This window comes from Schistocerca serialis, unplaced genomic scaffold (assembly GCF_023864345.2).
Source record: "Schistocerca serialis cubense isolate TAMUIC-IGC-003099 unplaced genomic scaffold, iqSchSeri2.2 HiC_scaffold_13, whole genome shotgun sequence".
NCBI lineage: Eukaryota > Metazoa > Arthropoda > Insecta > Orthoptera > Acrididae > Schistocerca > Schistocerca serialis.
Genome location: NW_026047513.1, coordinates 160,571 through 173,001, shown reverse-complemented (window position 1 = coordinate 173,001; position 12,431 = coordinate 160,571). Strand labels below are relative to the sequence as shown.

Genomic DNA, 12,431 nt, shown 5'->3' with positions numbered 1-12,431 from the left:
TATCTCAGTTTGAGGGAGAATGTGCTAACCAAGTTCGCCAGGAAGTCTTTGAAAACGACAAAACAGTACGAATCGGCAGATGTGTTCTGAAATACGTCAGCGCCTGTTGTTGTGTAGCGGTGTACAATTCCTACTTCGATATGTAATTATAAATATATTCCTTAGTCGTCTCGTCTCGTCTCGTCATCTCCTGCAGACGTTTCTTGTGCTTGCGCTGTTATATGGGCCACGACCCGAGCGGCAGCGAGCGGCAGTCGAGCAAAGTCGGGACAAGTCGGGACGGGGACAGGGACAGGAATGGTGCGAATGCACTGCAAATTACGCAAACACCTCGTCTGAGGCGAGGCGGGGAAGCTCACATCGCCAGCAGTGGCGCCCTCCAACAACACTCTGCCACACCCCGCACAGGCCATACGCCGGTCGGCCGCGCGCCAGCCCTCCTGCGCTGGACACCAGGGACAAGATGCGTCTTCCGCGAGTGTCGAAGGCTGCACGCGCCAAGCGGATGACAGGAGGTGCAACGAGAAGCTGCGCGTCTCACACACACGGCGGCGCGCCCGCTAATTCGGCAGTCGCTCTGCTGGCACGTCGGATTGCGGAAGGAAGTGCTTACAATTACAATTCTGTTCGTGTTTTATGTTGTAAAGGTGTTAGCTTGTAACGATGTAATGTTAATAAATAAATTTATAAATCTCACAAAAAAAAAAAAAAATACACGAAGCGCGTCCTTCCGGCTCATAAGTTTTGGAACTCAGGATTGCGTTCGCGCTAACGTGACGAATTGTCAATAAAAAAAAAATGCGGCTGCTTTCGACCGAAAAGTATGATTTTGTGTGTGTTGGGATAAGAACCGAATGCGAATTCTGCCATGCGCCTACATTATATGGGCGCCAACGGCCATACCATGTTGAGTACACCGGTTCTCGTCCGATCACCGAAGTTAAGCAACATCGGGCGTGGTTAGTACTTGGATGGGTGACCACCTGGGAACACCACGTGCTGTTGGCTCCCTTTCATTTACCTTTTTTTTTTTATACCGCCCTCTTTCCATACCACCGTTCTGTTGTGACAAAGATTCTTGCTTAAGCATTTTAATCTACTGTAATGACCATAAGGTGCGAAATTGCAGTAAATATCTCAGTTTGAGGGAGAATGTGCTAACCAAGTTCGCCAGGAAGTCTTTGAAAACGACAAAACAGTACGAATCGGCAGATGTGTTCTGAAATACGTCAGCGCCTGTTGTTGTGTAGCGGTGTACAATTCCTACTTCGATATGTAATTATAAATATATTCCTTAGTCGTCTCGTCTCGTCTCGTCATCTCCTGCAGACGTTTCTTGTGCTTGCGCTGTTATATGGGCCACGACCCGAGCGGCAGCGAGCGGCAGTCGAGCAAAGTCGGGACAAGTCGGGACGGGGACAGGGACAGGAATGGTGCGAATGCACTGCAAATTACGCAAACACCTCGTCTGAGGCGAGGCGGGGAAGCTCACATCGCCAGCAGTGGCGCCCTCCAACAACACTCTGCCACACCCCGCACAGGCCATACGCCGGTCGGCCGCGCGCCAGCCCTCCTGCGCTGGACACCAGGGACAAGATGCGTCTTCCGCGAGTGTCGAAGGCTGCACGCGCCAAGCGGATGACAGGAGGTGCAACGAGAAGCTGCGCGTCTCACACACACGGCGGCGCGCCCGCTAATTCGGCAGTCGCTCTGCTGGCACGTCGGATTGCGGAAGGAAGTGCTTACAATTACAATTCTGTTCGTGTTTTATGTTGTAAAGGTGTTAGCTTGTAACGATGTAATGTTAATAAATAAATTTATAAATCTCACAAAAAAAAAAAAAAATACACGAAGCGCGTCCTTCCGGCTCATAAGTTTTGGAACTCAGGATTGCGTTCGCGCTAACGTGACGAATTGTCAATAAAAAAAAAATGCGGCTGCTTTCGACCGAAAAGTATGATTTTGTGTGTGTTGGGATAAGAACCGAATGCGAATTCTGCCATGCGCCTACATTATATGGGCGCCAACGGCCATACCATGTTGAGTACACCGGTTCTCGTCCGATCACCGAAGTTAAGCAACATCGGGCGTGGTTAGTACTTGGATGGGTGACCACCTGGGAACACCACGTGCTGTTGGCTCCCTTTCATTTACCTTTTTTTTTTTATACCGCCCTCTTTCCATACCACCGTTCTGTTGTGACAAAGATTCTTGCTTAAGCATTTTAATCTACTGTAATGACCATAAGGTGCGAAATTGCAGTAAATATCTCAGTTTGAGGGAGAATGTGCTAACCAAGTTCGCCAGGAAGTCTTTGAAAACGACAAAACAGTACGAATCGGCAGATGTGTTCTGAAATACGTCAGCGCCTGTTGTTGTGTAGCGGTGTACAATTCCTACTTCGATATGTAATTATAAATATATTCCTTAGTCGTCTCGTCTCGTCTCGTCATCTCCTGCAGACGTTTCTTGTGCTTGCGCTGTTATATGGGCCACGACCCGAGCGGCAGCGAGCGGCAGTCGAGCAAAGTCGGGACAAGTCGGGACGGGGACAGGGACAGGAATGGTGCGAATGCACTGCAAATTACGCAAACACCTCGTCTGAGGCGAGGCGGGGAAGCTCACATCGCCAGCAGTGGCGCCCTCCAACAACACTCTGCCACACCCCGCACAGGCCATACGCCGGTCGGCCGCGCGCCAGCCCTCCTGCGCTGGACACCAGGGACAAGATGCGTCTTCCGCGAGTGTCGAAGGCTGCACGCGCCAAGCGGATGACAGGAGGTGCAACGAGAAGCTGCGCGTCTCACACACACGGCGGCGCGCCCGCTAATTCGGCAGTCGCTCTGCTGGCACGTCGGATTGCGGAAGGAAGTGCTTACAATTACAATTCTGTTCGTGTTTTATGTTGTAAAGGTGTTAGCTTGTAACGATGTAATGTTAATAAATAAATTTATAAATCTCACAAAAAAAAAAAAAATACACGAAGCGCGTCCTTCCGGCTCATAAGTTTTGGAACTCAGGATTGCGTTCGCGCTAACGTGACGAATTGTCAATAAAAAAAAAATGCGGCTGCTTTCGACCGAAAAGTATGATTTTGTGTGTGTTGGGATAAGAACCGAATGCGAATTCTGCCATGCGCCTACATTATATGGGCGCCAACGGCCATACCATGTTGAGTACACCGGTTCTCGTCCGATCACCGAAGTTAAGCAACATCGGGCGTGGTTAGTACTTGGATGGGTGACCACCTGGGAACACCACGTGCTGTTGGCTCCCTTTCATTTACCTTTTTTTTTTTATACCGCCCTCTTTCCATACCACCGTTCTGTTGTGACAAAGATTCTTGCTTAAGCATTTTAATCTACTGTAATGACCATAAGGTGCGAAATTGCAGTAAATATCTCAGTTTGAGGGAGAATGTGCTAACCAAGTTCGCCAGGAAGTCTTTGAAAACGACAAAACAGTACGAATCGGCAGATGTGTTCTGAAATACGTCAGCGCCTGTTGTTGTGTAGCGGTGTACAATTCCTACTTCGATATGTAATTATAAATATATTCCTTAGTCGTCTCGTCTCGTCTCGTCATCTCCTGCAGACGTTTCTTGTGCTTGCGCTGTTATATGGGCCACGACCCGAGCGGCAGCGAGCGGCAGTCGAGCAAAGTCGGGACAAGTCGGGACGGGGACAGGGACAGGAATGGTGCGAATGCACTGCAAATTACGCAAACACCTCGTCTGAGGCGAGGCGGGGAAGCTCACATCGCCAGCAGTGGCGCCCTCCAACAACACTCTGCCACACCCCGCACAGGCCATACGCCGGTCGGCCGCGCGCCAGCCCTCCTGCGCTGGACACCAGGGACAAGATGCGTCTTCCGCGAGTGTCGAAGGCTGCACGCGCCAAGCGGATGACAGGAGGTGCAACGAGAAGCTGCGCGTCTCACACACACGGCGGCGCGCCCGCTAATTCGGCAGTCGCTCTGCTGGCACGTCGGATTGCGGAAGGAAGTGCTTACAATTACAATTCTGTTCGTGTTTTATGTTGTAAAGGTGTTAGCTTGTAACGATGTAATGTTAATAAATAAATTTATAAATCTCACAAAAAAAAAAAAAATACACGAAGCGCGTCCTTCCGGCTCATAAGTTTTGGAACTCAGGATTGCGTTCGCGCTAACGTGACGAATTGTCAATAAAAAAAAAATGCGGCTGCTTTCGACCGAAAAGTATGATTTTGTGTGTGTTGGGATAAGAACCGAATGCGAATTCTGCCATGCGCCTACATTATATGGGCGCCAACGGCCATACCATGTTGAGTACACCGGTTCTCGTCCGATCACCGAAGTTAAGCAACATCGGGCGTGGTTAGTACTTGGATGGGTGACCACCTGGGAACACCACGTGCTGTTGGCTCCCTTTCATTTACCTTTTTTTTTTTATACCGCCCTCTTTCCATACCACCGTTCTGTTGTGACAAAGATTCTTGCTTAAGCATTTTAATCTACTGTAATGACCATAAGGTGCGAAATTGCAGTAAATATCTCAGTTTGAGGGAGAATGTGCTAACCAAGTTCGCCAGGAAGTCTTTGAAAACGACAAAACAGTACGAATCGGCAGATGTGTTCTGAAATACGTCAGCGCCTGTTGTTGTGTAGCGGTGTACAATTCCTACTTCGATATGTAATTATAAATATATTCCTTAGTCGTCTCGTCTCGTCTCGTCATCTCCTGCAGACGTTTCTTGTGCTTGCGCTGTTATATGGGCCACGACCCGAGCGGCAGCGAGCGGCAGTCGAGCAAAGTCGGGACAAGTCGGGACGGGGACAGGGACAGGAATGGTGCGAATGCACTGCAAATTACGCAAACACCTCGTCTGAGGCGAGGCGGGGAAGCTCACATCGCCAGCAGTGGCGCCCTCCAACAACACTCTGCCACACCCCGCACAGGCCATACGCCGGTCGGCCGCGCGCCAGCCCTCCTGCGCTGGACACCAGGGACAAGATGCGTCTTCCGCGAGTGTCGAAGGCTGCACGCGCCAAGCGGATGACAGGAGGTGCAACGAGAAGCTGCGCGTCTCACACACACGGCGGCGCGCCCGCTAATTCGGCAGTCGCTCTGCTGGCACGTCGGATTGCGGAAGGAAGTGCTTACAATTACAATTCTGTTCGTGTTTTATGTTGTAAAGGTGTTAGCTTGTAACGATGTAATGTTAATAAATAAATTTATAAATCTCACAAAAAAAAAAAAATACACGAAGCGCGTCCTTCCGGCTCATAAGTTTTGGAACTCAGGATTGCGTTCGCGCTAACGTGACGAATTGTCAATAAAAAAAAAATGCGGCTGCTTTCGACCGAAAAGTATGATTTTGTGTGTGTTGGGATAAGAACCGAATGCGAATTCTGCCATGCGCCTACATTATATGGGCGCCAACGGCCATACCATGTTGAGTACACCGGTTCTCGTCCGATCACCGAAGTTAAGCAACATCGGGCGTGGTTAGTACTTGGATGGGTGACCACCTGGGAACACCACGTGCTGTTGGCTCCCTTTCATTTACCTTTTTTTTTTTATACCGCCCTCTTTCCATACCACCGTTCTGTTGTGACAAAGATTCTTGCTTAAGCATTTTAATCTACTGTAATGACCATAAGGTGCGAAATTGCAGTAAATATCTCAGTTTGAGGGAGAATGTGCTAACCAAGTTCGCCAGGAAGTCTTTGAAAACGACAAAACAGTACGAATCGGCAGATGTGTTCTGAAATACGTCAGCGCCTGTTGTTGTGTAGCGGTGTACAATTCCTACTTCGATATGTAATTATAAATATATTCCTTAGTCGTCTCGTCTCGTCTCGTCATCTCCTGCAGACGTTTCTTGTGCTTGCGCTGTTATATGGGCCACGACCCGAGCGGCAGCGAGCGGCAGTCGAGCAAAGTCGGGACAAGTCGGGACGGGGACAGGGACAGGAATGGTGCGAATGCACTGCAAATTACGCAAACACCTCGTCTGAGGCGAGGCGGGGAAGCTCACATCGCCAGCAGTGGCGCCCTCCAACAACACTCTGCCACACCCCGCACAGGCCATACGCCGGTCGGCCGCGCGCCAGCCCTCCTGCGCTGGACACCAGGGACAAGATGCGTCTTCCGCGAGTGTCGAAGGCTGCACGCGCCAAGCGGATGACAGGAGGTGCAACGAGAAGCTGCGCGTCTCACACACACGGCGGCGCGCCCGCTAATTCGGCAGTCGCTCTGCTGGCACGTCGGATTGCGGAAGGAAGTGCTTACAATTACAATTCTGTTCGTGTTTTATGTTGTAAAGGTGTTAGCTTGTAACGATGTAATGTTAATAAATAAATTTATAAATCTCACAAAAAAAAAAAAAATACACGAAGCGCGTCCTTCCGGCTCATAAGTTTTGGAACTCAGGATTGCGTTCGCGCTAACGTGACGAATTGTCAATAAAAAAAAAATGCGGCTGCTTTCGACCGAAAAGTATGATTTTGTGTGTGTTGGGATAAGAACCGAATGCGAATTCTGCCATGCGCCTACATTATATGGGCGCCAACGGCCATACCATGTTGAGTACACCGGTTCTCGTCCGATCACCGAAGTTAAGCAACATCGGGCGTGGTTAGTACTTGGATGGGTGACCACCTGGGAACACCACGTGCTGTTGGCTCCCTTTCATTTACCTTTTTTTTTTTATACCGCCCTCTTTCCATACCACCGTTCTGTTGTGACAAAGATTCTTGCTTAAGCATTTTAATCTACTGTAATGACCATAAGGTGCGAAATTGCAGTAAATATCTCAGTTTGAGGGAGAATGTGCTAACCAAGTTCGCCAGGAAGTCTTTGAAAACGACAAAACAGTACGAATCGGCAGATGTGTTCTGAAATACGTCAGCGCCTGTTGTTGTGTAGCGGTGTACAATTCCTACTTCGATATGTAATTATAAATATATTCCTTAGTCGTCTCGTCTCGTCTCGTCATCTCCTGCAGACGTTTCTTGTGCTTGCGCTGTTATATGGGCCACGACCCGAGCGGCAGCGAGCGGCAGTCGAGCAAAGTCGGGACAAGTCGGGACGGGGACAGGGACAGGAATGGTGCGAATGCACTGCAAATTACGCAAACACCTCGTCTGAGGCGAGGCGGGGAAGCTCACATCGCCAGCAGTGGCGCCCTCCAACAACACTCTGCCACACCCCGCACAGGCCATACGCCGGTCGGCCGCGCGCCAGCCCTCCTGCGCTGGACACCAGGGACAAGATGCGTCTTCCGCGAGTGTCGAAGGCTGCACGCGCCAAGCGGATGACAGGAGGTGCAACGAGAAGCTGCGCGTCTCACACACACGGCGGCGCGCCCGCTAATTCGGCAGTCGCTCTGCTGGCACGTCGGATTGCGGAAGGAAGTGCTTACAATTACAATTCTGTTCGTGTTTTATGTTGTAAAGGTGTTAGCTTGTAACGATGTAATGTTAATAAATAAATTTATAAATCTCACAAAAAAAAAAAAAAATACACGAAGCGCGTCCTTCCGGCTCATAAGTTTTGGAACTCAGGATTGCGTTCGCGCTAACGTGACGAATTGTCAATAAAAAAAAAATGCGGCTGCTTTCGACCGAAAAGTATGATTTTGTGTGTGTTGGGATAAGAACCGAATGCGAATTCTGCCATGCGCCTACATTATATGGGCGCCAACGGCCATACCATGTTGAGTACACCGGTTCTCGTCCGATCACCGAAGTTAAGCAACATCGGGCGTGGTTAGTACTTGGATGGGTGACCACCTGGGAACACCACGTGCTGTTGGCTCCCTTTCATTTACCTTTTTTTTTTTATACCGCCCTCTTTCCATACCACCGTTCTGTTGTGACAAAGATTCTTGCTTAAGCATTTTAATCTACTGTAATGACCATAAGGTGCGAAATTGCAGTAAATATCTCAGTTTGAGGGAGAATGTGCTAACCAAGTTCGCCAGGAAGTCTTTGAAAACGACAAAACAGTACGAATCGGCAGATGTGTTCTGAAATACGTCAGCGCCTGTTGTTGTGTAGCGGTGTACAATTCCTACTTCGATATGTAATTATAAATATATTCCTTAGTCGTCTCGTCTCGTCTCGTCATCTCCTGCAGACGTTTCTTGTGCTTGCGCTGTTATATGGGCCACGACCCGAGCGGCAGCGAGCGGCAGTCGAGCAAAGTCGGGACAAGTCGGGACGGGGACAGGGACAGGAATGGTGCGAATGCACTGCAAATTACGCAAACACCTCGTCTGAGGCGAGGCGGGGAAGCTCACATCGCCAGCAGTGGCGCCCTCCAACAACACTCTGCCACACCCCGCACAGGCCATACGCCGGTCGGCCGCGCGCCAGCCCTCCTGCGCTGGACACCAGGGACAAGATGCGTCTTCCGCGAGTGTCGAAGGCTGCACGCGCCAAGCGGATGACAGGAGGTGCAACGAGAAGCTGCGCGTCTCACACACACGGCGGCGCGCCCGCTAATTCGGCAGTCGCTCTGCTGGCACGTCGGATTGCGGAAGGAAGTGCTTACAATTACAATTCTGTTCGTGTTTTATGCTGTAAAGGTGTTAGCTTGTAACGATGTAATGTTAATAAATAAATTTATAAATCTCACAAAAAAAAAAAAAATACACGAAGCGCGTCCTTCCGGCTCATAAGTTTTGGAACTCAGGATTGCGTTCGCGCTAACGTGACGAATTGTCAATAAAAAAAAAATGCGGCTGCTTTCGACCGAAAAGTATGATTTTGTGTGTGTTGGGATAAGAACCGAATGCGAATTCTGCCATGCGCCTACATTATATGGGCGCCAACGGCCATACCATGTTGAGTACACCGGTTCTCGTCCGATCACCGAAGTTAAGCAACATCGGGCGTGGTTAGTACTTGGATGGGTGACCACCTGGGAACACCACGTGCTGTTGGCTCCCTTTCATTTACCTTTTTTTTTTTATACCGCCCTCTTTCCATACCACCGTTCTGTTGTGACAAAGATTCTTGCTTAAGCATTTTAATCTACTGTAATGACCATAAGGTGCGAAATTGCAGTAAATATCTCAGTTTGAGGGAGAATGTGCTAACCAAGTTCGCCAGGAAGTCTTTGAAAACGACAAAACAGTACGAATCGGCAGATGTGTTCTGAAATACGTCAGCGCCTGTTGTTGTGTAGCGGTGTACAATTCCTACTTCGATATGTAATTATAAATATATTCCTTAGTCGTCTCGTCTCGTCTCGTCATCTCCTGCAGACGTTTCTTGTGCTTGCGCTGTTATATGGGCCACGACCCGAGCGGCAGCGAGCGGCAGTCGAGCAAAGTCGGGACAAGTCGGGACGGGGACAGGGACAGGAATGGTGCGAATGCACTGCAAATTACGCAAACACCTCGTCTGAGGCGAGGCGGGGAAGCTCACATCGCCAGCAGTGGCGCCCTCCAACAACACTCTGCCACACCCCGCACAGGCCATACGCCGGTCGGCCGCGCGCCAGCCCTCCTGCGCTGGACACCAGGGACAAGATGCGTCTTCCGCGAGTGTCGAAGGCTGCACGCGCCAAGCGGATGACAGGAGGTGCAACGAGAAGCTGCGCGTCTCACACACACGGCGGCGCGCCCGCTAATTCGGCAGTCGCTCTGCTGGCACGTCGGATTGCGGAAGGAAGTGCTTACAATTACAATTCTGTTCGTGTTTTATGTTGTAAAGGTGTTAGCTTGTAACGATGTAATGTTAATAAATAAATTTATAAATCTCACAAAAAAAAAAAAATACACGAAGCGCGTCCTTCCGGCTCATAAGTTTTGGAACTCAGGATTGCGTTCGCGCTAACGTGACGAATTGTCAATAAAAAAAAAATGCGGCTGCTTTCGACCGAAAAGTATGATTTTGTGTGTGTTGGGATAAGAACCGAATGCGAATTCTGCCATGCGCCTACATTATATGGGCGCCAACGGCCATACCATGTTGAGTACACCGGTTCTCGTCCGATCACCGAAGTTAAGCAACATCGGGCGTGGTTAGTACTTGGATGGGTGACCACCTGGGAACACCACGTGCTGTTGGCTCCCTTTCATTTACCTTTTTTTTTTTATACCGCCCTCTTTCCATACCACCGTTCTGTTGTGACAAAGATTCTTGCTTAAGCATTTTAATCTACTGTAATGACCATAAGGTGCGAAATTGCAGTAAATATCTCAGTTTGAGGGAGAATGTGCTAACCAAGTTCGCCAGGAAGTCTTTGAAAACGACAAAACAGTACGAATCGGCAGATGTGTTCTGAAATACGTCAGCGCCTGTTGTTGTGTAGCGGTGTACAATTCCTACTTCGATATGTAATTATAAATATATTCCTTAGTCGTCTCGTCTCGTCATCTCCTGCAGACGTTTCTTGTGCTTGCGCTGTTATATGGGCCACGACCCGAGCGGCAGCGAGCGGCAGTCGAGCAAAGTCGGGACAAGTCGGGACGGGGACAGGGACAGGAATGGTGCGAATGCACTGCAAATTACGCAAACACCTCGTCTGAGGCGAGGCGGGGAAGCTCACATCGCCAGCAGTGGCGCCCTCCAACAACACTCTGCCACACCCCGCACAGGCCATACGCCGGTCGGCCGCGCGCCAGCCCTCCTGCGCTGGACACCAGGGACAAGATGCGTCTTCCGCGAGTGTCGAAGGCTGCACGCGCCAAGCGGATGACAGGAGGTGCAACGAGAAGCTGCGCGTCTCACACACACGGCGGCGCGCCCGCTAATTCGGCAGTCGCTCTGCTGGCACGTCGGATTGCGGAAGGAAGTGCTTACAATTACAATTCTGTTCGTGTTTTATGTTGTAAAGGTGTTAGCTTGTAACGATGTAATGTTAATAAATAAATTTATAAATCTCACAAAAAAAAAAAAATACACGAAGCGCGTCCTTCCGGCTCATAAGTTTTGGAACTCAGGATTGCGTTCGCGCTAACGTGACGAATTGTCAATAAAAAAAAAATGCGGCTGCTTTCGACCGAAAAGTATGATTTTGTGTGTGTTGGGATAAGAACCGAATGCGAATTCTGCCATGCGCCTACATTATATGGGCGCCAACGGCCATACCATGTTGAGTACACCGGTTCTCGTCCGATCACCGAAGTTAAGCAACATCGGGCGTGGTTAGTACTTGGATGGGTGACCACCTGGGAACACCACGTGCTGTTGGCTCCCTTTCATTTACCTTTTTTTTTTTATACCGCCCTCTTTCCATACCACCGTTCTGTTGTGACAAAGATTCTTGCTTAAGCATTTTAATCTACTGTAATGACCATAAGGTGCGAAATTGCAGTAAATATCTCAGTTTGAGGGAGAATGTGCTAACCAAGTTCGCCAGGAAGTCTTTGAAAACGACAAAACAGTACGAATCGGCAGATGTGTTCTGAAATACGTCAGCGCCTGTTGTTGTGTAGCGGTGTACAATTCCTACTTCGATATGTAATTATAAATATATTCCTTAGTCGTCTCGTCTCGTCTCGTCATCTCCTGCAGACGTTTCTTGTGCTTGCGCTGTTATATGGGCCACGACCCGAGCGGCAGCGAGCGGCAGTCGAGCAAAGTCGGGACAAGTCGGGACGGGGACAGGGACAGGAATGGTGCGAATGCACTGCAAATTACGCAAACACCTCGTCTGAGGCGAGGCGGGGAAGCTCACATCGCCAGCAGTGGCGCCCTCCAACAACACTCTGCCACACCCCGCACAGGCCATACGCCGGTCGGCCGCGCGCCAGCCCTCCTGCGCTGGACACCAGGGACAAGATGCGTCTTCCGCGAGTGTCGAAGGCTGCACGCGCCAAGCGGATGACAGGAGGTGCAACGAGAAGCTGCGCGTCTCACACACACGGCGGCGCGCCCGCTAATTCGGCAGTCGCTCTGCTGGCACGTCGGATTGCGGAAGGAAGTGCTTACAATTACAATTCTGTTCGTGTTTTATGTTGTAAAGGTGTTAGCTTGTAACGATGTAATGTTAATAAATAAATTTATAAATCTCACAAAAAAAAAAAAATACACGAAGCGCGTCCTTCCGGCTCATAAGTTTTGGAACTCAGGATTGCGTTCGCGCTAACGTGACGAATTGTCAATAAAAAAAAAATGCGGCTGCTTTCGACCGAAAAGTATGATTTTGTGTGTGTTGGGATAAGAACCGAATGCGAATTCTGCCATGCGCCTACATTATATGGGCGCCAACGGCCATACCATGTTGAGTACACCGGTTCTCGTCCGATCACCGAAGTTAAGCAACATCGGGCGTGGTTAGTACTTGGATGGGTGACCACCTGGGAACACCACGTGCTGTTGGCTCCCTTTCATTTACCTTTTTTTTTTTATACCGCCCTCTTTCCATACCACCGTTCTGTTGTGACAAAGATTCTTGCTTAAGCATTTTAATCTACTGTAATGACCATAAGGTG

The 12,431-nt window shown here is 49.7% G+C and overlaps 11 non-coding genes across 11 annotated transcripts; all 11 read left to right on the top strand.

Moving 5' to 3' along the window:
* Positions 1-889: 889 nt before the first annotated feature.
* Positions 890-1,008, top strand: LOC126439281 (5S ribosomal RNA). Its single transcript, XR_007581067.1, has one exon. It is a non-coding gene; the product is annotated as a 5S ribosomal RNA (ribosomal RNA).
* A 1,014-nt stretch (positions 1,009-2,022) lies between these two features.
* On the top strand, positions 2,023-2,141 carry LOC126439280 (5S ribosomal RNA). Its single transcript, XR_007581066.1, has one exon. It is a non-coding gene; the product is annotated as a 5S ribosomal RNA (ribosomal RNA).
* Positions 2,142-3,154: 1,013 nt separating this feature from the next.
* On the top strand, positions 3,155-3,273 carry LOC126439279 (5S ribosomal RNA). The gene has a single exon (XR_007581065.1). It is a non-coding gene; the product is annotated as a 5S ribosomal RNA (ribosomal RNA).
* A 1,013-nt stretch (positions 3,274-4,286) lies between these two features.
* On the top strand, positions 4,287-4,405 carry LOC126439277 (5S ribosomal RNA). Its single transcript, XR_007581064.1, has one exon. It is a non-coding gene; the product is annotated as a 5S ribosomal RNA (ribosomal RNA).
* A 1,012-nt stretch (positions 4,406-5,417) lies between these two features.
* On the top strand, positions 5,418-5,536 carry LOC126439276 (5S ribosomal RNA). Its single transcript, XR_007581063.1, has one exon. It is a non-coding gene; the product is annotated as a 5S ribosomal RNA (ribosomal RNA).
* Positions 5,537-6,549: 1,013 nt separating this feature from the next.
* Positions 6,550-6,668, top strand: LOC126439274 (5S ribosomal RNA). Its single transcript, XR_007581061.1, has one exon. It is a non-coding gene; the product is annotated as a 5S ribosomal RNA (ribosomal RNA).
* A 1,014-nt stretch (positions 6,669-7,682) lies between these two features.
* Positions 7,683-7,801, top strand: LOC126439273 (5S ribosomal RNA). The gene has a single exon (XR_007581060.1). It is a non-coding gene; the product is annotated as a 5S ribosomal RNA (ribosomal RNA).
* A 1,013-nt stretch (positions 7,802-8,814) lies between these two features.
* LOC126439272 (5S ribosomal RNA) lies at positions 8,815-8,933 on the top strand. Its single transcript, XR_007581059.1, has one exon. It is a non-coding gene; the product is annotated as a 5S ribosomal RNA (ribosomal RNA).
* Positions 8,934-9,945: 1,012 nt separating this feature from the next.
* Positions 9,946-10,064, top strand: LOC126439271 (5S ribosomal RNA). Its single transcript, XR_007581058.1, has one exon. It is a non-coding gene; the product is annotated as a 5S ribosomal RNA (ribosomal RNA).
* Positions 10,065-11,071: 1,007 nt separating this feature from the next.
* On the top strand, positions 11,072-11,190 carry LOC126439270 (5S ribosomal RNA). The gene has a single exon (XR_007581057.1). It is a non-coding gene; the product is annotated as a 5S ribosomal RNA (ribosomal RNA).
* A 1,012-nt stretch (positions 11,191-12,202) lies between these two features.
* On the top strand, positions 12,203-12,321 carry LOC126439269 (5S ribosomal RNA). Its single transcript, XR_007581056.1, has one exon. It is a non-coding gene; the product is annotated as a 5S ribosomal RNA (ribosomal RNA).
* The last annotated feature ends 110 nt before the right edge of the window (positions 12,322-12,431 follow it).